At 36.7% G+C, this 27,604-nt stretch overlaps 1 protein-coding gene across 50 annotated transcripts in view; it reads right to left on the reverse strand.

Moving 5' to 3' along the window:
• Ptprd (protein tyrosine phosphatase receptor type D) overlaps window positions 1-27,604 on the reverse strand; it is a 2,343,620-nt gene that overhangs the window by 1,675,896 nt on the left and 640,120 nt on the right. For all 50 annotated transcript variants that reach the window (XM_045148487.1, XM_045148550.1, XM_045148541.1 and 47 more), the window contains one exon: window positions 9,080-9,188. The gene's annotated coding sequence lies outside the window, so the exon portion shown is untranslated. The remainder of the gene's footprint in view (window positions 1-9,079; window positions 9,189-27,604) is intronic.

Consider the following 27,604-nt stretch of genomic DNA (forward strand, 5'->3'; position numbering starts at 1 on the left):
TGTGACTAGTTAGTGGGTTGTGGTTTATAAATTTAGGAAGTGATGAGAATAGTAGTTGACTCTTGCAACCTCTCTTTCAGAGCTATATGACTAGTGACTGTGTTGTATTCCAATATGAGGTGGAGGTCTATAGGCAGATAGACAAATGACTGAGTTGAGCTGAGAAGGGACACAATGTGGGACACATGGAAAAGGTCAAGTTCTACAAAGACAGTTCTACACACTGCCAAGCATTTGGCAGAACCCATGTTTTGGAAGTTAGGGAAGAGTATATCTCAAAATAGGGCTAAATCTGTAAAGAACTTAAGTGAACACTCTTGCTCCTCACAGTGGCCGATACTAAATTTTGCATTTCTACACTATAGTGAAACCTAAGCACCTTATATGGTAGAGAGATTCTTCCTGCTAAACTTCAGATTTTAGGTAAAGTTTTTATAAAAGTTGACTCATGTAATCAAGAGACCTATAGCCTGCCTTCTTTTCTTGATTTCAAAAATATCATTGGGTAACAGTATTACCCCAGCATTTAGCTTATAATTCCTCTAAAATTTAAAAAGGGAGGCACAGCTTATTCATCATGTGAGCAAAATAAAAACATAAATAACAGCACCCATAACAATAATAAAGGACTGTGAATTTAACAAGGACAAAAATCTCTAGCCAATATCTAAGCAAGAAAATGTAGGCATCATAACCCAAACAATAAAAAGTACTGTAAAGACATTGGAAACTAAAACATGAGCACATGAAATTTAAAAACTAGTAGGACATCAGGCAGATGAGAACACATCACATAATAAAAGGAGGACTTTATTCCTAAAAGGATGACATTATCATGGAAGAAAGAAAGGCAGGACAGTACTCTAGATTGGAGGAAAATGGACAAATGTATGCTCACTGATTACCTTGCATAGTTCTAGAGTGTCCTGTATAGTAGAGGAAAATATGTGATAAAAATTGGCTCAAATGATAAAATCAGAATGCGAGCAGTAGGGTATCAAAGTGCTTCCATTGATACATTTACTAGACCTAACTTACCCATTATAGCTGCATAACAGAATATCCTCATTCTCAGGAACCATGTCTGATGAATATGCACAAAAGAAGGACAGAGGATTGGTGTGTGTGTGAGAGAGAGAGAGAGAGAGAGAGAGAGAGAGAGAGAGAGAGGGAGGGAGGGAGAGAGATAGTAAATAGGACAATTATTAATTACTTGTCAATAGTAAAAACTAGTTTGGCATTCATTGCACTTCAAAACTTTGCAGTTAAGATATGTACTTTTTATTGACTTCAAATGAAATATTGTTCACAAAACAAATAATAAAAATAGAAAAGAGATAAGACAAAAAATTAAGAAGACACTTGTATGTTTTTTTCCTGTGACAAAATACCTGAGAAGGAAAATCAAGGGAGAAGTGCTTTATTGTCTTAGACATGTACAGAAGTTTCACTTTAGGTTCAGCGTGTCTGGCTGCACTGTTCTTTGGCATGAGGTGAGGCTGAAAGGTATGGGATAGCAGAGTTGCTCATGTGATGACAGCCCAGAAGCAGAGCTAGAGAGCAAAATCATACATTCTATGGCTTCCTCTTCTTTGTACTTTTATTCAATCTTCACATAGTACTTACTGTATCATCCACATCCAGGGTAGATCTTTGCTCTTCATTATTTTTCTCTAGAAAGGCCCTCAGGACAATAGTCAAAGCTGAATATTATGACTTTTTTATGTTTCATTCAAATCCATCAGGTTGATGATAAAGAAAAATCCAACAGGCTCAATAGTTGATTACTAATAATAAGTTGATGGCTAACAAGATAACACAATTGAAGAGGTGATGTAAGAATATTTTATGAAGATACACAAAGAAAAACTATCAGTCTCAAAAATACATTTAGTCTTACATGAAGGCAGGCCATCAAGAATTTCTGAAATGCTGAAGGGCTCTATAAAACAAAATTATGTAAAATAGAAGTAATCTACCAATATGAAGGAAATTAATCTAGCATTAGTGGAAATCCTTCACAACTATGAGAAAGACCCGTGTGCAACCTATATTCTACAGCTTATATCAATCAGATGGAAGTATGGAAGTCTTAGAAGACAAGCATAGATCCAAAATGTGCACATTTCATGTATCATACCTCTTAGGAAGCTTTGAGAAAAGTTTAGGCAAATGGAAGATTTTATAACCAAGGGCCAGGAAAACCTCTTTGAAAATAAGAAACTCAGAAGACAAAGGCAGAGAGAAGACTGAGAAAGTATGCAGAAAGGTGAGAGCAGAAGGGCGAGATGAGAAGAGAGACTGATACTGAGAATGCACACCGGTGAGTTCACATGAACTGGCCACACTTTATTCATGCAACCTAGGACAGACACTAGTGGATTCACAAGGACTTCCTGCACATAAAATCTGAAACAACCATTAGTGATTTGATAAACTTAGCAAAGCTAAAAGATCTTATGCTAAAATTATAAACCTAAAAATTTATCAAAATTTACTTAGAATCATAGTTACATATTCGTGGTATTCTGGACACTGGATATTAACTTCATTCAGTTTGACTTGACATATTAAAATAGTGTAAGAGAGAAGGATTAACAGAGAAAGAAAGAGAGAGAGAGACAGAGAGAGAGAGAGAGAGAGAGAGAGAGAGAGAGAGAGAGAGAGAGAGAGAGAGAGAGAGAGGGAGAATGGGTATTCCAGGGTCTCCAGCCACTACAAACTGCAGATGTATGTGCCCAATTGTACATCTGGCTTACGTGGGTCCTGGAGAATCAAGCCTAGCAAGGACCTTAACCACTGGGCAATCTCTCCAGCCCCAAGCTGCATCTTTTTAGTTCAGTTTTATACTTCTCAGTCCACATCATAGTTATCCAATATTCTGACATGCCAAGTCCTTAAAAACACAGTATGAACAGGAGAACTATGTTTTGAGCATTATGATTATATAATAGTACTTATGTGTAAGAAAAAACATGGTATGAAATTTATACAATTAAGAAGAAATAGTATCTATGCAGACAGAAATGGGATATCAGTAAGAAAATATCTTAGCCGTCCAAGCCAAACATGATTGTTTTAAAAGCTGTAAGAGCCGGGTATGGCAGCTCACTATTTTAATCCCAGCACTTGGAAGGCAGAAGTAAAAGGATTGCTGTGGGTTTGAGGTGAGACTGAGAAGACGTAGTAAATTCCAGGTCAGCTTATGGTAAAGCAAGACTCTACCAAGATATGCCACCCCCCTAAAAAGAATACAGGTGAACATGAAGATAATTGTTTCTAATAGAGTGGCGACTTGTAGAAATAACTATTTTAAACCTCAGGTGTAAATGACCACACCTGCCTCTGAATGTGAAAACAATTAAGGCAGTTCTTAATAAGGAAGTCTGCTCAAGTGCTCAGGGAAAGCAAGGCAATATCTTATGTTTAGAAAGATAAGAAAGTCACTGAATGTATCAGACATAACATTAGCATTTTAATTTATACTTTTTTAGAATTATATTATCATAAATTTGAATTTTTATTTGTTTACTATAGGAAAAATGTTTCACAAAAATACCAAGTTATTTTTATTTTATTTTATTAATTTTTACATTTGTATGTGTGCATAATGTGTGAATGTATGTGTGAGCATAAAAACACATGTACATATATATGCACATGGAGTTTAGAAATTTATGTAACGTGTCCTCTTCAGTTACTTTCTAATTTCATCCTTTTTTAAAATAAATCCTTAATCATGTATATGTGTGTGTGTGTACGTGTGTGTGTGTGTGTGTGTTTGTGGGTGTGTGTGCACATGCAGGTAAATACATGCCATGCCGCACCTGTGGAGGGCAGAGGACACCTCAGGTGTCAGTACTCACCTACCACCTTATTTGTGGGAGGTCCACGAGGATTCTATTCTATGCCACCCATCGTGCTGTAGACATGGTGGGATTGTAGATGCTCATGTGGCTGCTTCTGGATTCATGTGCATTCTGGGATCTGAACTCAGGACCTCAGGCTTACATGGCAAGCACTTTATCCTACAAAAGCCATTTCTCTAGCCCATAACTTTAGAAGTTTAAAAAAATGATGATTTTTATCACTGGAATAATTTGTTGTCCAAAAGTAAGTATATTTAAATTTTATTAGAAATTTTATATTTTGGTTTATTTTATGTGCCTTAGGAATTAATTTTTCTTGTTAATTCTATAAGTTGAGATCCTGCTGTAGCTTTCATAGACTCTTGCTACCATTGTATACTTAATCCTAAAATATTGAATGTGTCCATTATAAAGTAATATATAAAACTATTCCTGCTGGGTATTTTTAGGGTTCATCACAATGTACAGTAAACACTGTAAAACACATGGAAGAAAAGCACAAAATAAACATGATTCCAAATAGCTTAGACTTAAATTTATGATCCCATAAAATTAACAAATGTCCTCTCTTTTCTACATTATCTTTCATTTTCTCCCCTCTTTCTATAGGTCTTCTCTATATAGTCAAAGTCACCAATTGTATACATATCCCACCCCCAACAACATTAACTTCCAGCTCATGTATCTCTTTTATATGATTTATACCAAATGCAGCTTCTATTCAAAGCCTTCTTGGTTGTTTAACATGTCTGTGTTCAACAAGGATGATGACTTTCACTTCATCTCTCCTTACCATTAGCACTCAAAAATAATGTAATTATTTCCAAATATGTATGTGTACTTAACTACACCTACTATACACATAATCTTAACATATATTATATTTGCTATTTTGGATAATAAATTATTTAGGAGAAGACATTTTACTAACAAGATCTTCCACACATCTGTGCAATGCAATGCACACAACAGTGTCATAAGTACTGCTATTTAATATATCAATATATTATATTTTTTTTTAGTTTTTAAGAAGCATAATGGTAAATCAGTCTCATTCTTGAGACCCTAGCCTACATGCCTATCATTTATATTTTCTCTAGTGATATAAGTAAAGACACATGAAAAATCCCACTACAGCAGTAGTTGTGACACTGTATGTATGGATTGTAAGAATTTATTTTTACTACATGAAACCTATTAGTTTGAAAACTAAGTAAGTTGAATATGACCAACTGTTTTGGTTTATTCTCTAAGCATACTATTGAATTAATAATAAAATACTGATGTATGTAAAAATTCTCATCTGATAATATCCAATATATTGATACTTTTAAAAACATTCTCTTTATAGTACATCAGAAAACATAATTTCAACTTTTAAACTCTAACATTATTACAGCTGGCAACACAGAATAACTTGTACTGCTGCACTATGTAAGCTAAAGCTTAAATTTCAGATCATGGAGTGTTATTAAAATTATATGGTTGGAATTAATTTACAGATCAATGAGTCAATGCTATCTTAATATTCCGAGTCTTTAATTTTCATAGCACATGTGCTTTGTGGGTGGATTTTATAAAAGGGAGCTGCTTTATGTTGCCAAGCTCATTACCTTGTTTTTTTTTTCTTTTTTTTTTTTTCAGATTTGAAGCCCTTTCTTATCTAAGAACAGAGGGAGCACCATATGAACTATTGAACCATGCTGATTTGATAGGCAGCCCACATGCATTAATGCGAATAGGAGAAAACCTCAGCAAATGCCTCCTTGAAGATCTGTGACACAGTGGAGAGATATCACACTGTGGGAATTAAAAAAAAAAAAACATAAACTAGAAAAAAATAAAATAAGGAGTCTGGGGAAGCCTTTGGATTATAAACTCATTAGAATTTAACTTAATAAACTTGATCAAAATATTTGTTTATTTTTACATGTGCATGTTGGGGCAGTAACAAGGTCTCTTGCCTATGGAAATGAATGTCAGATGCTAGCACTCTTTATATTTGGAGTCTGGTGTTACATGAGTTCCAGGGAATCTGCCTGCACCAGAGGCTTTGCAAGCATGTTTTTTAACCAGTGGGCCATAATCTCAGCCCCAGTAACTTCATTTTTTTAAGTTTGTCTAGTGTAATTTTATATCACTCAGAAGACCAGAAAAAGGCAAACATAAATTAGAATCTAATTCCACATATGTTTTATCTTTTAAACACATGCTGAAGCACAGGCTCATACTTCTGCAATGGAGACCAATTCATTACTATAGGCTATTTAGCTCCTCTAAATTTGATGCTCTGATAGGATTTATTTATTCTTTTTTTACTGCTATTATAAATCTTGGTTTATGTACACATAGTGCTTAAAATGGATAAAATAATCTTTAAAATATTATATTATCATTTGTAGGGTGGGTGATGTAAAAGTTTTATAGAATGGGGTAATGATGAACAAGGAAATGCTCAAAAGCTCAAAGAGAATGGGAGTCTCTGAACTACAAGTCTCTTACATCGCAAAAGAAACATTGGTTCCTATGCCAACTAATATCACATCTACATTCTATGACTTTGGCTTGCTGCCAGAGTATGAATCAAGCTCCCATTGTTCATACTTGTTCTGCTCTCCTCCCGGTTTCCACTGTAAAGTAGGTACTTTCCATATCGATAAGGGCATGTTGGGGAGGAGTATGGACAAGAGCATAGTGGATAATTCTCAAAGGTAATCTTATTAATAAATAAGGGACAACATATGAATCTAATTGTTCACAAACTTTGCTCTGGCTATGGGGGATATTCTACCTAGTCTGGAAAGTTCTTCATTCCAAAGCAAGATTTCACTTTTCCATGACTTTCTACAAAGGGGGGCAGGAAAAGCAAAGGTGGTACTGTTCTATTGAAACTGTAGGAGGATGAACTTTATTTCTTTTTTGAAAAGTTTGAATTTAAAAGGCTATATATAAGTTATGTGAAGATCATGGTCCACCTTCATCTTATTAATGGGGAGAGGAGAGGAGAGAGATAGAAGAAACAGGTGAAGAAGGTGAAGGGAGGAGTGATGGGTAAGGAGAAGAAACATATTGGTTTATTTGAAATTTGCAGCTTAGTCTACAGCCATACCATACTGACTAAACCTGGTCCAGCTAAGATTGTTAGCTTGGCTGGCTGTCTCCTGTGGTACCAAGTTTAGATGATATGGTCCGGAATTTTACAGGGGACACAGATGTTTGGTTCCAATACATAAGAACCCTTATAACTGGTGCAGCAGTAAGACACCAGTAGTAAGAACCAAAATTATAAAGAAACAAACCAAAACAGCAGGAAATGTACTGTGTCCAAAAACAGGCAACAATACCCAGGAGTGCCAAGTTTAAGGCTAAGAACCCTGCATAAGTCTTCCTAAAAGTAAATACATAGTGTTTTTCCCAATGAAGAGTAACATTAAACAAAAAGCAAAGCTACAAGAAAGATCAACAATGGAAATAGAGATTTTGAGGTAGCTTTGATTCATTGGGAATATCAATGTAACATAATACAAAAATTTGGTTAGAAGTAATGATTTGGAAACATGGGCATTTTGGGCTCAAGTACAAAATACAAGTATAAAATATAAGTAACATTTATACTTCTGCACTTAAGGAAAATGCTGAATGTATAACCAGTAGGATATACAGTATGAATGACAAGATTGAGATAGGCCTGTATACCACAATCTATGTGGAAGTTGGGAACAGATAAGTCTATGAAAGAAATTTCCACCAATATTTTTTAAAAATTTTACATATAGCTAAGTGGTATAAGCCTTTAATTCTAGCACTCAGGAGACTGAGATTGGAGGATCACAGTGATTTTGAAGCCTAGGCTAGAAGGAGACACTAGTTCCAAAAAAGTAAGTACTTATAAAAATGCATAAATTCTTTATGCATGTGTATGTATGATCTGCAAAGGTATTAAAACATAGTTGAAAGGGTAAGCAAAATTATTGTGATATATTATTCTTTAGCTATTTCATGTTCTGTATTTTTAATTTGTTTTTTTTTTTTTGTTATATAACACCAATGAGATTTCATGTCACAAAGAAATGAAATATAAACAAAGGAACAGCTATGTATTAAATATACTTTTTGGGCTGGAGAGATGGTTTAGCGGTTAAGTGCTTGCCTGTGAAGCCTAAGGACCCCGGTTCGAGGCTTGGTTCCCCAGGTCCCACGTTAGCCAGATGCACAAGGGGGTGCACGTGTCTGGAGTTCGTTTGCAGAGGCTGGAAGCCCTGGCGTGCCCATTCTCTCTCTCCCTCTATCTGTCTTTCTCTCTGTGTCTGACGCTCTCAAATAAATAAATAAATAAAAATTTAAAAAAAAACCCTTAAATATACTTTTTAAAAGTCATAATAAGTCATGTCAAGGGAAAAGTAAATTTCAAAGCTTTGATGGTCAATGTATTCTTATGATTATTTATGCAAAGGTGTGGTTTTTGTTAAAATTACAGCAATATTTGTGAAGTACATATGTATGGTAAAAGATTCTGCCTAATCTTAAAATATACATTAAGTTTCAAGTTGTTGCAGTGTATAATACTTTGTGATTCTGAACATCACATTTCTTCATTGTGACTGACAAAATTATTACAAACATGTCTGAAAGCATAATTCTTTATAGTTATCTTTATATGTCTTCCTCCAATTTTATACCTTCTTTGTATCATTTATACATTTACCAAGTAGGAATTATTGTCAATACTCTTTCAAACTCATATTTTGATAAACAAGAGTTTTTTCTTAGTTTAAAATTATATATATTATATTGTTTATAATGTATACATATACAGACTTTTACTGACTCAAAGATTCTTTGAGTCATTAGGCTATTGACCTGTTCTTATTTTCTTCTTTAAAAGTGACAGTGATTGGGCTTCTAGGACTTAGCCCTAAGGATCCTGCTGTTCAGAAGCCTACGAAACCATGTCCCAGCCAAGGATTTCTGATAACACAAAGGAATTATATTTATAGTTTCCTAATTTGTCACTTAATGTTAGGTGTGGGAAAATATGCTCGGATATTAGGCACAATATAGAATTTCAAAATATTTCTTTTGTTTTTGTTTCGTAAACAATAAAAGTACCTGAAGGGCTGGATAGGGGAATGAGCTTTGTTATACTGCTGTAAGGGAAAGGAGCACACTTTGGCTCATGGAGAAGCTGTCATGCTGCCTCATTGACTCACCTGGAGCCGAAGCACATCATGTCACTCAGCACCAGTGCCAACATGCTGCCAGTCAGACACCCTCCACTAGAGTACCGCAGGCCAGGAACAGCTTGCTTCTTATTTCTGCCTGGAATGAAATAGACTGTCAGTCTTTTTTTTTTTTTTTCTATTTCTGTCAAGTTTAATAAGATATTCATTATGCTGTCTTTTCTGTCCCATGAGAAGATCATTCAACAGAATGTTCAACACAAAGATGAGCTGTGTAGACTTGCACCCTTGATCATTTGCACCTCAGTATTAATACAGCACCTTTGATTGGCAGGGGACTATCTACATTTTATATTCCATAATGAGGTCCTTATAAAAGTCTATTATTTCAGTTCTAACATTTATATCCACCTGGTTTAAGTTTTGGATGTGTTAATTTAGAAAACCATTTTCTATTTATTGTCCTTGGAAATTGTAAATTAAAATACATTTTTAAACCTCAGAAAGCATAAAATTTGGGGAAAATATGTCCAAAGTATGTTGTACACATGCCTAGAAATGGCCTTATATAATCTTGTGTTATAAAATAGAGAAGGAACCTGTAGTTCCGGTGGTACAATCTGTTAGTGCACACTTCTTATAAAATATAGTAAATTTTGAAAATGTCATCTACGTTTTTAAAATGGAAAGAATCTCGAATTTAATAATGTGATTACATTACTTTTAACCTTGCCCCATTCACACTTCTCATCATGAGAGACACTGATAACCATCTCCAGACATATCAGAATGTGGCTGTTGTGAAACGTGATGAAAACAGCTAACTTGGCCACATGATGAAGATACAGACTTGATCAAAATTTGAGGCATGGTTAAATGTGGGTGTGGTCAGGCCTCTGTGCCAGGCAGGCTTTTGGCTTACCACTATTGCACCCACTTGACTTTGCTGCAATCAATGGCATGACTTGGGTACCATGGTTATGGAAAACTGAAAGTCTTGCACAGGATGTCACACCACACTGAACTGTCCACTTTGTATCCACCATTGTCAGGCGTCTGAACTGGATTTGATTGAGTGAGTCTCGTGGGGAGGAGCTTGACACATGCAAGCATTCTTGATGTTCACTCCTGTATCTCTTGTACACCTACTTGCCTCTATTTTCTTGTCTACGTGACTCTAGCACCACCCTCCACAAATGATGATGGAACGCCATGAGCCCCTGTGTCCATGTACTTCCACACATGCTGCGGAGCCTATCCCTGCCCTAAATTTTGCCCTCTGTCATTTAGTTATATGAATCCCATATTTTGTTCCATCTTGGTACTGGTCATTTAAGAAGTTCCTCTTTTTCTTTCTTTCTTGCAGATATGGTCAGGTGATTAATTATTTTGAATTAGTTTAACTACAGTATCCCCAACTCCCTTTCTTTTGGTTCTCTTCTAGAATTCATTTTGAGTCATCAATCTGGAATTCTTTGTAGCCCTTTTATTTCTTCTGTTATTTCTTCAGTAGACTTTCATCAGTTTTTATTTAGGTAAGAACAATAACTTCTGGACTGTTCACTATGTACCATCTAAAAACTGGTGACATTTTCAAATGGATAATTAGAGAAAAGTTTATAAAGATCCCAGTAACATAAATGTAGGGTGTACGGAGAGAATAACCATATATATGTGGTGAAGGTGCTCCTATCCAGGCTGTAGAGGACAAGTTGGGGGAGGGGTAGCTGGTACTGAACTTTCAAGGGTGGTGCATGTGGGGAGGGTCTTCTGAAGGTGAAAATTAAGGGGTTTTAGAGGGTTAGAGGTGAGACAAGATTACTTTCCTTTTCCCATGGGTTTCCTGCCTATGAGGCAAACACACAGGAAACTTAAGCGCGGGGAAATACATTGAAGACACAGGACAGCAAGTTTCAAGTTTACAGAGCGTCATGACAAGGATCAAAGGTAAAATAAAAGAGAAGCAGCAAACAATCCTGTTCAGGCCTGGTAGCATGGAAATTTAAATCTGATGTCTGTTTTATTTTCAGTGTGTGTGTGTGTGTGTGTATCATTAACTAAGTTACATAAATTTTATATTTCTCAGAATATTCCCCTGTTAAGTATCATAGCCTACCTAAAACAAATCCTATTAAGTTGTATGACATTAGTATTAGTGATTTGCTTCCTCTCAAAATACAAAAGTCATTAATGAATACACGCAAACTTGCTTTGGAAGAGTAAACACTACGCACTTCTTCCAAGAAACCATATATTTTCAAAACCTTGTATTTTTCTGTGTTCTTTCCTTCACTAAAAATGACTTCTCTCCTGCCATCTCATGCACTTTGCCTATAAAGTTCAAAATTTATAGCCATAAAGGGATGGGAAGGCCCTCATCAGCTCTTAAGGTAAGCTGGCCCCTCTTAAGGCAAAGTGGCCCCAACCCCTGGCTGTTTCTCAAAGGCACACAGTGCTTTGCCAAGCATTTGTTTAGAACACAAATTCTCAAAGAAAGAGACTTTATACCTGACATATGTGTATTTCAGGAGGAGTGTCACTGCTAAGTTCTACTAGATATTATGTTAAAAAATGAATGTGGGCTAGGCAGATGGCTTAGCAATTATGGCACTTGTCTGTGAAGCCTAAGGACCCAGCTTTGACTCCCAGGAACCCACATAAGCCAGATGCACATGCATCTGGAGTTCATTTGCAGTGGCATGCCCATTCTCTCTCGCCCTCCCTCCCTCTCTCTCTCTCTCTCTCTCTCTCTCTCTCTCTCTCTCTCTCTCTCTCAATCTCTCTGTCTAATAAATAAATAAAAATAAAATTCTTTTAAAAAAATGAACGTGATTCCTAAAATGCCTCTTACAAGGCAAGTGGAGGTTAGGTAAGGACTTCTTCCCTCTTTGCCCCAAGACAGATGAGCCTGTGATAACTGGTCTTCCATAGGGAATAGCATTATCCTGGAAAGTCATGAGAACTCTGAATAAAAGCACTGGAGGAAAAAATCCAACAAACTTTGCAACTTCTGTTTGAGATAGCCTTGCAAGAAAATTTGCTTCATTCATTTCAAGTATCCCCCAAGTCATAGATTTAAATTTTATCAAATAAACAATTAGGAGTTACTGGCTAGCTAGCTCTGACATCAAACACTTGAATCTATCTAGTGCATCTGTGAGAGAAAAACAAACATATTCATAGGGCTGTCAAGATGGCTCAGTAGTTAAAGATGCTTGTTTGCAAAGCCTGTCAGTCAAGTTCAATTCCCCAGCCCAACCACCCACACAAAGCCAATTGAGCATCCTTTGCAGTGGCAAGCAGACTCTCCCCCTACCACACACGTTCAAATTAATTAATTATTTGTTAAAAATAGTCATCCCAATTTGAGAATCTGTAATTAATTAAATGATCCATGAATTTAAGTGACTAAGTGATGCATATTGGTGTATAGCAAGTCTGTACTCCTGCCCTGGCTTTCACCCTGGCTTTTTCCTTTCTCAGTAAGACGATGTTTAGTGCGGCTTATGATATATATATATATCATATATATATATATATATATATATATATATATATATATATATATATATATAATGTGTGTGTGTGTGTGTATACACACACATACACACAATAATATGCTTCCTTTATAAAAATTACATGCTTTACATACCTTTACAAATAATTTGGATAAATCAAAGTAAATCAGGCAGTTTTCATTACTGGTAAACAACAACCCATGTTCATATTATTTTTTAACTTTTTTTTCTATCTTTTATACATCACAAAAATATAATTACAACTTTCACAAAATTGATTTACTTTTAAAGTTTGATATTATTTAAGAAGTGAATAACTTTGAGTGAGTACTCTAGTGTGTGAGAAGTACACATGCGGGGGGAAAAACTCTTAACTGTGTGTATAGAGGTCTCAGGACAAGCACATTTCTAACCTTGAATATAATTTGTGCCATTTTCTTTCGGAATTTTGTTTCTCCCAGCAAGTTATGATACTACTAAAGGAAGAAGTTAGATTTTTGCAAATATAATTGGTTAGAAATTATATCTCCATCATTTTAATTAACATTTAAAAAAATACGACCTGGTTTATCATTCCAAGGGAGATTTGTGCTTCTTTTTCTGTGAAATTTCTACAAATACCTTTATTATTGCTATTCTAACTACAATTTGAAGCACTTTTCTTTCTCCCTTTCTTGACTTTTGTTCTGAAATGAAGCAAAACCACTAACTACATCAGCAAACTATTCCTCTATGATTTTTTAAAGCTTTTGTCTCCAAGCTTCTTTTGTTGCAATCTTCTGACAGTAGCTCATCACAAGAGGTCCCACACTGCCCTCTGGTGGAATTCTGTTCCATTGCATCTTCTCTGCTTTAATGTTTGGGACAAAAGTTGTTGGAAAGTACATAGTGGTCTTTCTTAGCCTAAAGTCTACTCTAGCATTTTGTCCTGAGACAATATGAAGATACAAATAAGAAATAAGAAAACTTTAGCACTACTTTAACACTAAGGAACCATATGAGTGTGAGAAATTTGTTGTGGGTACCATTAGGCAGGAATTAAATTTATTTGTAGTTACATTTAAAAAATGGCATTGGAAAATGTGTTAAGTAGGCCACGGTGCATGCTTACTATAGACATTTATTATAGACATTTATGTTTACTTCACTATTCTATGTTTAACATTAAATTAAAAGACTGTAATCCCTGCCCAGATTTCTAGGAGCTAAATAGACCAACCTGGCATGAAGTCTTAAAGTCATTCCTTCATTTAAGTACTCCACAGGTACTTGGCATACCATGTGTAGTGTTCTACATCCTCTTTGGCCCATATGTTCTCATTGGAGATGAAGACAACAAATAGAAAATATCTAACTAAGCAAATAATCTACTGTATTTCAAGACATGGCTTTGTATGTGTGAGTGGCATGTTGCAGCATAAGAAAGAACAGACAGGGCTGGAGAGATGGCTTAGCGGTTAAGCGCTTGCCTGTGAAGCCTAAGGACCCCGGTTCGAGGCTCGGTTCCCCAGGTCCCACGTTAGCCAGATGCACAAGGGGGCGCACGCGTCTGGAGTTCGTTTGCAGAGGCTGGAAGCCCTGGCGCGCCCATTCTCTCTCTTCCCTTCTATCTGTCTTTCTCTCTGTGTCTGTCGCCCTCAAATAAATAAATAAAAAATTAAAAAAAAAAGAACAGACAGACCTATTCAAAAGAGTGTAAAGGAGGTATAGGGCTAAACAATATAGCTGTCTGGAGACTAAGCCTTTTAGGAAGTATAGTCCTAAGGATAAAACATACTTGGTAAATTAAGTAGACACCTAAAACTTCTTTCTGTACTTTTAAAAGTCCTTCGTCTCAGTGACTATAAGTGCAGCAAATACCTACAACAGCCTTTATCTGATTTGGAAATTGTTCCGAACAAGCCAGCTACACATGAGGCTTCACTAACTTATATTTCAGTAGCCTACACAGACTGACACAGTGACCGACTGGTACAAAGGCCTGGCTGCCTTATGCAGAACAGCTTCATGTGGTTGAAGCTGGGGCAACACTAAGATTGATTTGCAGCCCATCTTATCGTTTTTGCTCATTCCTGCCATAGCTTTTCTCTTTCACATACGTTAATCTTTACAATACCTTCCAGAGGCATAGTGTATATTATTTTTTGTGTGTGTGTTTTGTTTTCTACCTGAAAGGAGCTAAAAGGCATATGCAGTACAGCTAATGACAGGATACAGAATCCATTCATTCTCTCTATAGATGCTTTTGAGCACCTTTTATACTGTACTGTATTCATATTGTATGATACCAGTACTAATTTTGGTGCTTAGAAAATATCAATCCAAATGAAACACACACACAAGTCATTGTCTCTATGAAAATATAGTTGAGAACACAAAATGAAATAAAACTAATAAATTATATTGTATATAACATAGCAGTACATGCTAAGGAGAAAAAATTAGAAGCATAAAAATGTAATAAATGTCTGGGAAGAGAGTTTGACGTGAATTTTGGAGTGAGCAAACTTGTTTGATCCACATTAGTAAAGAAAGGCAATGAAAATGGCTCACTGTGGATAACCAGAGAGAGACATTCTATTCCAGGAAATGGGAAGAGCACTATAGTGAGAGAACATTACTAGTTGTTTTTGCTGGACTCCAGAGGGTTTCAAGGTATACTGAATGAAAGAAGTAGAACACAGAGGAGAAGAGGTCAATACATAAGGAAGTGATAATCATCTACACGACTTATTTTAGAAATCAGAGATATCAACTTTGTCTTCAAATTAAAAATGGTGGCTTTAGATTAAAAAAAAAACTGATAGGATGGTTCTGGCTGCATATTGAGGAGAAATGTGAAGAAGTAAAAATGAGAGTCAGAGAAACAATAGGAAAAGTGTCTAAATGAATCTAGAAAGGTGAGAAAAGAAATGACTTAGAGCACAACAGAAGCACTAGAGATAAGCAGTGACTGGCATATGGGTTGTACAGATTGACTACAGAGTTAGAACACAGTGAAAGCAAGTACTATGATTTTGGGCCTGGACAAATGAAAAAGTAGAGTTAGCATTTATGCTGATGATAGACATGACACTTAGTAAACTGGATAGACTATTAAACTTTATTGTGATCCAACTTCAAGATGTCAATTAGATATTTACATGGACACATCACACAAGTACTTGCAGGCAGAAATCTGAGTTTCAGAGGGAAAATGTGTCTAGAACAAACCAGAACAGTAAAACCGTAGAAAGAAGTTTTAGTTATTAAAGTAGAAAGTATCATTAGAAAAGAAAGCCCAAGAACTGAAGTCATGGGTACTCTAGAGTTGGAGTTGGGGACAGAAAAATAAAACAAGCAAATGGAACCTAATGGAGCTGCTTTTGTGAGATTCAGGTAAGTAAGGAGCAAGGTGCGAATGGCACCTAAGAACAGCAACTCCAGGAGGAAGGTGTTTTCTATCATAGTGAATGTTGCTGAGTCATGCATGAAGCCTGAGAACTGCACAATGTATTTGCAATACAGAACCCATGTGTGATGATGAAGGCACATTTCAGTGACTACTTTTAGACGTGGATATTAGATTACAGACTCAAGAAAATAAGGCAAGAAATTGTATAATGGACACATGCTATATTTTTAAAAAAATATTAATGACATTTCTATGTCAAAGAACAGCCCTCAACAAATTTCCCAAGACTGAATTCCTGCAAATGATGTCCTCTAATTTTAATGGTAATGGATTAAAAAGCACTTAAAAACTAAACACACACACACACACACACACACACATATACATAAAATCTGGAACTTTGTAAACAGTGCAAAATAGCCAGGTATGGTGGCACACGCCTTTAATACCAGCACTTGGGAGACAGAGGTAGGAGGATGGCCATGAGTTCAAAACCACCCTGAGACTACATAGTGAGTTGCAGGTCAGCCTGAGCTAGAGTGAGACCCTACCTTGAGGAAAAAAAAAAAAAAAAAAAGGGCAAAAAAAGTCACCGTAGATCAATAACAATAGGTTGATAACACACAATCACAATATATTGAAACATGTAAAACTTTCAGATTCTTTTCCCCTCCCCCATTTCTCCACTTTTATCATCAGGTACCATTTGCAGAAGAGCACTGAAAGTCTCTGCTCACCAAATCACTGGCATGCACTTTATTTCCAAGATAATGTGACCATATGCTTATCTTTCTACTACACTGTGTGCAGCTTAAATGAAAGTACTTACTTTTCTTGGTAATCTTTAGCACTTGCCAAATTAATTACCATGTGGCTGGCACTTAGTGCATGCCTTGATCAAGAAGACGAGAGAGATTTTTGTTAATTAACCGTATTACACAATTAGAAGTGCAAATGAAAATATATATGAATGGCTAAAAACACCTAGCTCAGGTATGGAAAGCCATCTAGGACACCATCAGCTGAATTATCTTGCATTAAAATAAAAGTCCCTCTTTAACATAGCTGCACAAAGAAACTTAGGGAAAACATCCAGGGCTTAGTAGCTGCTTACCAATCCCTTCAGGGCTACTGACAATCTATTTACTGGGTTCCACTGTTACACAGAGCAGAGGTAAAAAGGAAATGGTTTGGATTCAAGGCAACTAGCCCGACTTTACATCAGTTCTGCATTCACAGAACCCAGTCTGATCAGTGGAAAGTCTACAATAACTACAAATGTAGAAACCAGCAATGTGTATTAAGTCTGAAGTCACAAAGGATTTTCCTCAGCATGTTACTGAAATGTCATCAAGAGATTTTCACGACAAAATTAAAGAAAAGAAGTTCTACTGTCACTGAAAATATGCTTTCACTGAGGCACAGATTATGTGAAAGCATAACTATGAATATTCAGACATTATCAAGTTTTAATGAGAGTGATGATGAATAACGATGATAAATATTAATATCACAATTTGGAAACCTGTTAGAATTCTATTTCCTTGTGAAGAACAGAAAGTAAAATGAACTCTTTAGTCCATGATCCCCAAAACACCAGAAAAGGAATTAGCTTTTTTCTAAAGCCTTACTTGAATGAGCTGAAAAGTAGGCACTTCTCTTTTTTACATATATTAACACTCAGAAAGACTTTAGTATAGTGAGTAACTCTTGCTTCTACTAAAGCTATGGGATAGGATGATAAATTTCAGAACCTTCCTAGTGATATTTTGCCTAAGCTCTAACAATTACAATGAAAGCTGCAATATGATGGCTTATAGTACTGAGAAGATTGGGATTTTATTCTGAGTTTTGGTTCTAAAGTGTAGAATCCTGGAAGTTTACTTTTCTGTAACCACTTAGTTTCTATGACAGCTCTTTCTTCTATAACAAATGTGGAAAATAGTTTAGCAGCATATTGAGGAGAGGTTAGGCCTAGTAGAAAATTTGAATTCAGTTCACTCCATATTATTTGAAAACTTATCCCTAGAAAGCTATGTCTTCAGAAGAGCCTAGAAGACTCAATCTGCAAAACTGAAAATGTGTATGGAGCAAAGGTGTTGGTCACACTGGGAAACTCAGAGGTGGGGGGTGAGAGATTTATGGCTTTGTGATATTCAAAGATGATGACTGGATTTCCCAGTGTGAGAAGCCAAGAACTCTATCTAACTACCAAAGAAAAGATAGACGTACAAGATGGAAATGTCACAATGCTCACAGAGATACTACATTAGCTGTCATGGTAACTTTGTCCAAAGGCACCATTGACAATGTTTGGTAAACTATGATTTCTCATATCAAATTCATATACAGATATTATATTAAATTATAAAATTCAGGATAATAGATGGTAACACAAGGTGACTTCATTCACTCTAATGAAAATAGATTTCTTACTCTTTTCACACAACCAAGTTAGTTAGATATCCATGAGTGAATGTTCAACTGGCTCTTATTGTGGAAGAATTTTACAATACAACTGTCTATATGTATGTACCCTCTTCTGCAGTGAAACTTGTCCACATTTTTTTAGCATAAGTGTTCAGTAGGCAAAAAAAAAAAAAAAAAAAAAAAAAAAAGTATCCAGAGAACAACTTTCAGGAATAGGATTTAACACTAAAAATATGTTATTTGAAATAATATCTGTACTATCCCATTGGAATGAGGGCTTTGGGATTGTTCAGTTTTTTAGAGATCATGAAGTACGTGGTATTTTTACTGAAACAAATAGATAAAATCTTTGATGTTGGTGTATTTGACTTAAATTTACTGAAACCCAGTTGATCTCATGCTCATAGGAGACTGCTGAAGGACTTGGTTAACATGGGCTCAAACAGTTGGTTGTAGGTACCAAGTGGTAATGTTTTCTGACATGCTCATCTGATTTACTGGTCACTTCCTTCCATAGAGTTTTTTTTTTTTTTTTTTAATTTTTATTTATTTATTTGAGAGCGACAGACACAGAGAGAAAAACAGATAGAGGGAGAGAGAGGGAATGGGCACGCCAGGGATTCCAGCCCCTGCAAACGAACTCCAGACGTGTGCGCCCCCTTGTGCATCTGGCTAACATGGGACCTGGGGAACCGAGCCTCGAACCGGGGTCCTTAGGCTTCACAGGCAAGCGCTTAACTGCTAAGCCATCTCTCCAGTCCCCATAGAGTTTTATTGAAATGTGGCATATCATTACCATAAGAAACTTGTACTACACACTCACACGCACACACACACACACAGTCTCTACCATAAAACTCATCTTTGCATCTGCTCTGTCTATAAATACAAAAAAGTAGTGTGTGGAAGTGAGGTGTTTATTTTAATCATATTTTCACCAATTTACTACCTTGAAGGACTCTAGATATTTAGGATTATTGATTGAAAACCATACACAGTTTAAAGGGTCACATAATATAAGTGCATCATATTTTTCTATTAAATTAAAAATATTCCCCAAATATTTAATTTAGAAAAGTTCTAACATCTGAACATGCTTGTTAAATAAGTAGTGTTCTGATGAGCATTCTATTTCTAAAATGCATACAAATTGCAGAAACAGATCTCTCATTTTAGAATAAGAAATATCGCAGGCAAAATGGAAAGTCTATAATTTTGTGAGACTACTGTATTCATAAGAAATACATGAATATTTATGAGCTGGTTTTCTTTTTAGAAGACTATAATATGCACATAAACATTTTCATTTGTAGGAAATAATAGTCTCCATCCACCTGAAACAAATAGCTCTTCTTTCTTTCACAGAAGATTCTGTATAAATTTGATGAGTGCTATTGATATAAAAATTCAAATTAATAGAAAAACACATAAAAGTTGCATTGTAAACAATTTTGTATAAGTAGGATTTTCCTTCAAAGGACTATTTGATTCATTAGAATAAGAATATAAAGATGAAAGTTAAATTAACCCCTTATTTTAGAATAAGATGACGATATGGGAGGCTCCATTTTAACTTTAAATCTTTATTAAGTAGAAAACTATATATCTAGCCAATTTACAACTGACTGAAATAAAAGTTAAAAGGCTTCTGTTTAAAAATAAGAGTATGGGTCAAGATAAATGCCCGAAGGCTTGCTTTAAGCAGTAACAAATTAGAAGAACCTGAAATCAAAAGGTATTTTTAATATGCATCTGTTATTTCATTATGTTAAAGTAAGGATAAATAAATAATATTTAAAAGGGTCAAATTTTAAATAAAAGGCACATGAATTTTGTGGGCCTATTAAAGTTTTGGTGTATATTTAATGTTATATTAAGCTCACATTCTTCATAGAAATTGTTTCAGGTAATTAAGATGATGAACCAAATATAAAATTGGTTCCTACAAACTAGTTACCCAAGTAACAACTAGAGTAATAAGCAACAAGTCAGAAGATCTAGTACATTTAATATTTTATCATTTGGGTAGAAATTAAAGATATACATGAGGTAATGTGGGTAGAATTTAAAGATACACATGAGAGAATCTGGTAACCTTAAGTTTGGCAAGTATTATCATGTACAATACTAACACATGAGTGGACTTCAACCAAATGAAAACTTGACATACCAAAGCACACTGTTTAGAAAATAGATTCAGACCACAGTTTCAGGAAACTACTTAAGAAGTACATATCTGACAAGAAACTTAGCAGTAAGTCAGCAACCTGTCCAAAAGGGACCAGAATTCTGAGAAATAAAGTATGCTGGCAATGACTAAACCTATCATGTGATCTGAAGTACCACTTATCAGCAGAGAACTAAGAGTTGAAATATCACACTTGTTGATCATTTTACCCCATTGTAATCATGAAACTTAAAATACTAAAGACACTATTTGCATACATGAAAAACATTAAATGGGAACACAGCCACTTCAGTCAAAGTTTGATAAGAGCTCACAAAACTATATAGCCTCACACCTTGTGCCAATATTCATAATCTTAGATATGCCCTTGATTTATCTGAAAACTTTTATCCATACAAAAACATACTGTTAGGGTTAATATTTCTGTTAATTTAATTGTCAAATCCTAGCTACAGTTAATCTAGAAACCATCCATATACAATTCATATGGCATCATTGTGTAGATATATAACTGGGCCTCAACAAGACACATATTACCCTGTAATTGAATAAAATAATTTTCATGGCCCAAAAGATAGGAGAAACTATGAAAGCACCTTCAATGCTAGAACAAATCACCATATGAAGATAACATGATTTAAGATCCATTTCTATGTTATTGAGGAAAATACAAAACTTTGAGTGGTAAAATGATCAATTGCTTCCAAAGGTTTAAGAAAGAAAAGAAAGATGATTATGGGAAAAGCTCAGGAACTTCTTAGAATAGTAAAATTACTGTGCATGTAACCATAATGGTAAATACACAGTAGTACACCTTGATCCAATGCCATAGAACCTGTGGTAGTTTGAATAGATGCCCCCCCCCCCAATATATTTAGTGTTTTATTAGTTTGTAGCTTGCATCTGTAGCCACCTGGCTAGAGGCAGTGTCACTGGCAGATCTTAAGGTGTGGTGGTGGGTTTGAGATTTCAATCTAAAGATATGCAAAGTTTGCCTAGCTTGAGTTCCTGAAGTGTGCTGTGCTGTGTGACTTTTGGCTTTTAGGCTTCTGTTTCTCTCTCTCTGCTTGGACCTATGAAAGAAAACAGGCTTCCTCTGCCATTATGGAACTTCCCCTGGATCTGTGAACTTTAATAAATCCCTTCCTCCATAACTGTGCCTTGTCTGGAAGTTTGTCTCAATGAACCTGAAGCAGTTTGCTATAGAAATGGGTACCAAGAAGTGGGCTGAGATGAACCTGATCATGTGGATATTGATCTTTTGGAACCTTTGTTTTGGAGGAATGGGCATGGACTTGGTACTTGCAACTGAAGATGCCTTCTGGTATGGTAAGCCAAGTTTTACAGACTATTCTGATGAGAGTTTGAGAATGATAAATGCAGACACTATTGAACTTTGATGCTTGGTTTATGAGTTTTCTAAGGGGAAGGAAAGACTGCAGAGGACTTTGTTGGAACTGGGCTACTGGCATAAGGGCTGGCTATGTTCTGCAGCCCAGGCCCAGAGAATATGATCAAGGTTAAAATTGTTATGGACTGAAGTGCTTGGCTAAAGATAATTGGACTGAGAGATTTATGACTTTTAAGCTGGAAAACCTCAAGTAAGTTAAAATTACAGTTACTGAGACTGGTCTTAGGTTATTGAACCTTCTATTATCAAACACATTAGTAATCTAAAGGAAGATGGCCCAAAGGCTTTACAATGGAAAGATGCCTGAGGAAAGACTATCATAGAAATGCAAACTCTTTTGGAAAATGTTCAGTGGAAAAGGAACCTGCTTTTCAAGGTTACAATTTATTTTATCCCTGCCTTAAGAATGTGGCTGTGTCCTGAACACCTGGTATTAGTTTCAGAAGCATGAAAAATGAGAGGCATGGTCATGAATTGCACATGGTTCCAGAAGCCACTGCTGAGATTTGGCAGGAGGCAGAGACTGATGCCCTGATAGGCTGAAAGAGCCTTTAGAGGATGGACTATGGTTTGTATGAAGACCTGAATACCAGCACTATGAGCTACCAAAGAGCTCACTATTGACCTAGGATGGAAGTGTTCCCTGGCTACTCTGCCCAGACAGATGGGCAGAATTGGAAAATCTGGAGACTGGAAGTCTCTGGCTATATTGAACTTGAACTGCAGAAGTTTGATTATTGCTTGATGTTGGTTGAGTTTGCATTGTTTTATTCTCTCCTTGCTATGAATTATACCAGTTGAAAATGTTTATATGTTCGAAGTATTTATCTTGTTTGGTTCTACAGGACTTACTATCATAAATTGGTCAAGACTGTGGGAACCTTTGAAATTAAGCTGAGTACAATTTACAATGTCTGATGTTTATAAATCTATTCGGGGCCATGGGCAGAATGTGGTAGTTTGAATAGATGGACTCCAATATATTCAGTATTTTATAAGTTTGGAGTTTGCATCTGCAGCCATTTGGCTGGAGGCAATGTTACTTGGAAGATCTTAAGGTGTGGTGGTAGGTTTGAGATTTCAATCTAAAGATATATAACATGTGCTAACTGGTGTTCCTTAAGTGTGCTATGCTGTATGGCTTTTGGCTTTTAGGCTTGTGCTTCTCTCTCTCTGCGTGGACCCATGAAAGCAGGCCAGCTTCCTCTGTCATTATGGAACTTCCCCTGGTTCTATGAACTTTAATAAATCCCTTCCTCCATAACTGTGCCTCATCTGGAAGTTCGTCTCAATGAACCTGAAGCTTTCTGCTACAGAACCTTATAGCACAAAGTACAAAACTTAACGGTTTCATGAAAGACAATCAATGAAAGGAATGGGGAACTTATTCATAAAATTTATCAAAGAAAACTTTCCCATCCTCTCAGAAAAGAGTCCCAACCAGATGCAAAAACTAAAAGAATTCCAAACAGGTTGGAATAAAGAAGAAACTATCCAAGGTATATAATCTTTTAAACCCCCCAAAAAATGAGACAGAGAGTGCTAAAAGCAGAAAGAGAGAGAGAGAGAGAGAGAGAGAGAGAGAGAGAGAGAGAGAGAGAGAGACGGAGGGAGAGAAGGGCTTTACATACAGAGGCAAACTCATCAGAATTATATCAAATTTCTTGATGGTAATCTTGAAAGCCAGAAAAGCCTGTAATGGGGTACATCAAAGTCTCAAAAACTATGGCTTCCAACCCAAACTACTGTCCCCAGTGAAAGTATCCCTCACAATAGATGATGAAAAAAAAAAAAAAAACAAAACAAAACACTTTTCACATAAAAAGCTAACTCTATGATTATGTAAATACAAAGGCAAACCTACATGGAATATTTCATGGATTTCGCTACACAGAAGATTCAAATTACCAATCAGAAGAGCCTACAAGAAGAAAATCATAATGAATAGCTGTAGAGTAGGCTCAAAACGTACATAGCCCAAGAAATCACCAACCCCCAAAAAGCACCCCAACATGGCAGGGATTAAATCTAACCTCACAGTTATAGCCTTAAATATGAATGGCCTTAACTAATCCATCAAAAGACACAACAGGTAGGATTAGAAAAATGGACCCTTCTATCTACAATCTTCAAGATACCTTCTTTACCACTAAACGCAGATACCTACCTCCTCAAGGTGAAAGGATGGAAAATTATATTCCAATCAAGAGGAAATGATAAACAAGTGGGTGTGGCTTTATTAATATCCAAAAAAAAAAATAGACTTCCAACCAAAATAATCAAAAGGAACAAAGATGAACACCTTTTACTCTGGGATTGATCTAAAATGAAAAAAATTAGAATCATAAATATATATGCACCAAACACAGGGTGTAGTACAGTTTATAAAACAAAAGCTACTTGACAAAAAAGAACAGAAATAAACACCAACACCATCATAGTTGGGGACTTCAATACTCCACTATCATCAATACACTGATCATCCAAGCAGAAAAGCAACAGGGAAATAATAGACCTCAAAAACACCATAGATCAACTAGATCTAATAGACATGTATAGAACATTCATCTGAACTATATAGAGGGGACTTCCGGTCAAAATGGCGGCGTAGGTACCACGCCAAAGCAGCCTAGGGGGGAAAAAGACCCAAAAAACTCAGCAAAATACACACTTTTACTAAAAACTGAGGTGTATAGGAAATTGAAACAGCAGTGGAGAAGTAGAAGAGTTATAGAGCATCCAGAGCCCGCACAGGTGGGAAAAGTGGCTCCGGCAGCTCGGCCAACCGCCACGGCCGCGGCGCAGCAGAAAACTGCCAGACTCGGCTCGAGCAGCAGGAAAAGCCAGGTGCGGGATTTTCCCCTCACACCGCGCTCTCCGCAACTCGGGACACGTGAGGGGAGAGCAGCAGTGAGCAGCGGAGGAGCAGACCGGGAGGTAGAAGAACACGTGGAGCAGCGAGACAACCAGAGCAGCCGCGGCTCCCTCCCCTCCCCCACCGCCTGAGCCCAGCTCCAGCGAACACAGCAGCAGCCCGGGACCCGGCCACGCCAACTTGGGCTGACAGCGGGACCCAAGCAGGAGCAGAGTTCGGCAGCAACTTCAGCGGCTGCAGCACTGGTACCAGCGGCCCCAGCAGCAGCGGACCCAGGAGCGGCAGCGGCGGCAGATCCTGCAGCAGCGGCTTCGGGGGGAGCAGCAGCGGTGGACACGGCAGCAGCAGCTTCAGCAGTGGTGGTGGCTCCGGTGGTGGCAGCTACAGCAGCAGCAGAGGCAGCAGCAGCGGCTCGGTTTGCCCCGTAGGAAAAGCAAGTGCCCAGCTCCAGAAATCAGAATAGCAGCCCGACGACCCAGGCAGCAACTTGACTGAGACCAAAATCACCCAAGGTAACCGGGATTGCACCAGGGAAGGGTCTCACTTGGTCACAAGCTGATTTGGATGCCTCAACAGACCAGAAATCTAAACCTCTTTGTTGATAGAGGATCTGGTCATTATAATAACTACTCTTGCATACATATTTGGGGCTGTTTTTGATTGAATGTGTACAGTGTTTAGTTAAATTTTAGAATCTACCTGTATTTTATTCCACTCAGCCTGCTTGAATACTCCTATAGCAGGGAAACTCAACCCCTAAGAACATCTTTGTAGATACTCTGAGAGTCTTAAGAGCCACACCTAATACCTTAAGGTCCTACCCTGAAAATATATTACATCAAATCAATTGATACAGCTAAGAATACACAGCTAGCTAGAAAATCCAAGCATTAACTTAATCCAAGATGCAAAAATATATACATTATAACACAAGAAACACTAAAAAGCAAGACGATATAAATCCACCTAAAAGTATTAATGCATCAGAAATGTCCTCCAGTGAGAAAGAGTTAGAGGAAATGCCTGAGAAAGAGTTCAAAAGAATAATTATAAATATGTTCAAAGAGGTCAAAGAACACATGAAAACAATCAAAGAAGAAATCAAAGAGGAAATCAAAGAGGAAATCAAAGGAATAAAAGAAGAGGCAGGACACCAATTTAATGAAATAAAGAAGGCAATACAAGACATAAATAGGGAAATAGAAATAATAAAGAAAAACCAGTCAGAATTACTAGCAATGAAGAACACAGTTAATGAAATAAAAAACTCTGTAGAAAATCTCACCAGTAGGATGGATGAGGGAGAGGACAGAATATCTAAGCTAGAAGACCAGGTGGCAGACCTAATGCAGTCCAACAAAGAGAAAGACAAACTTATAGAAAAATATGAGTGGGAATTTCAAGATATTCGGGACACTATGAAAAGATCCAATATAAGAATTCAGGGCATAGTAGAAGGAGAAGAACTCCACTCCAGAGGCATAGTAGGCATCTTCAACAAAATCATAGAGGAAAATTTCCCCCAAATTGGGAAAGAGGTGCCAATACAGATACAGGAATCCTTTAGAACCCCAGCCAGACAAAACCCAGAAAGAACCTCTCCTCGCCATATTATAATCAAACTTCCAAACACACACACCAAAGAAAAAATATTGAAAGCAGTTAGAGAGAAAAATCAAGTTACCTACAAAAGCAAGCCCATCAGGATTACAGCAGATTATTCAACACAAACTTTTAAAGCCAGAAGGGCTTGGAGTGATATATTCCAAGTTCTGAAAGATAACAACTGTCAACCAAGGTTACTTTATCCTGCAAAGTTATCCATTCAAATAGATGGAGAAATAAAGACATTCCATGACAAAAGCAGGTTAAAGGAGTATTTGAAGACAAAACCAGCTCTACAGAAAATACTTGATAGAATCCTCCATGCTGAACAAAAGGAAAAGCACACATATAAGGAACCTAGAAAAAACAAGCTATACTCAAATACCAGTTAACAGAAGAGAGCACAGGTAGAACCAGAAACACACACACAAAAAAAAAAAAAAATGGCAAACATAAATACACACCTTTCAATAATATCTCTTAATATCAACGTCTCAATGCCCCAACGAAAAGATATAGATTTGCAGACTGGGTTAAAAGGCAGGATCCTACAATTTGTTGTCTCCAAGAAACTCACCTTTCTACAAAGGATAGACATTATCTTAGGGTGAAAGGTTGGAAGATGGTGTTTCAAGAAAATGGGCCTAGAAAACAAGCAGGGGTTGCTATCCTAATATCAGACAGGGTAGACTTTACTCCGACGTTAGTCAAGAAAGATAAGGAAGGTCACTTTATATTGATTAAGGGCACACTCCAACAGGAGGACATTACAATCCTAAACATATATGCACCTAACATGGGGGCTCCCAAATTCGTCAAACAAACACTATTAGAACTAAGGTCACAGATAACACCAAACACAGTGGTGGTGGGTGACTTTAACACCCTACTCTCATCAATTGACAGGTCATCCAGGGAAAGAATAAACAGAGAGGCATCTGGACTAAATGAGGTCATAGAAGGAATGGACCTAACAGATATCTATAGGACATTTCATCCAAAGGCTGCAGAATATACATTCTTTTCAGCAGCACATGGAACATTCTCTAAAATAGACCATATATTAGGACACAAAGCAAATCTGAACTATATAGAATTCACATTCTTCTCAGCAGCCCATGGAACCTTATCCAA

This window comes from Jaculus jaculus, chromosome 1, assembly GCF_020740685.1.
Source record: "Jaculus jaculus isolate mJacJac1 chromosome 1, mJacJac1.mat.Y.cur, whole genome shotgun sequence".
Lineage (NCBI taxonomy): Eukaryota > Metazoa > Chordata > Mammalia > Rodentia > Dipodidae > Jaculus > Jaculus jaculus.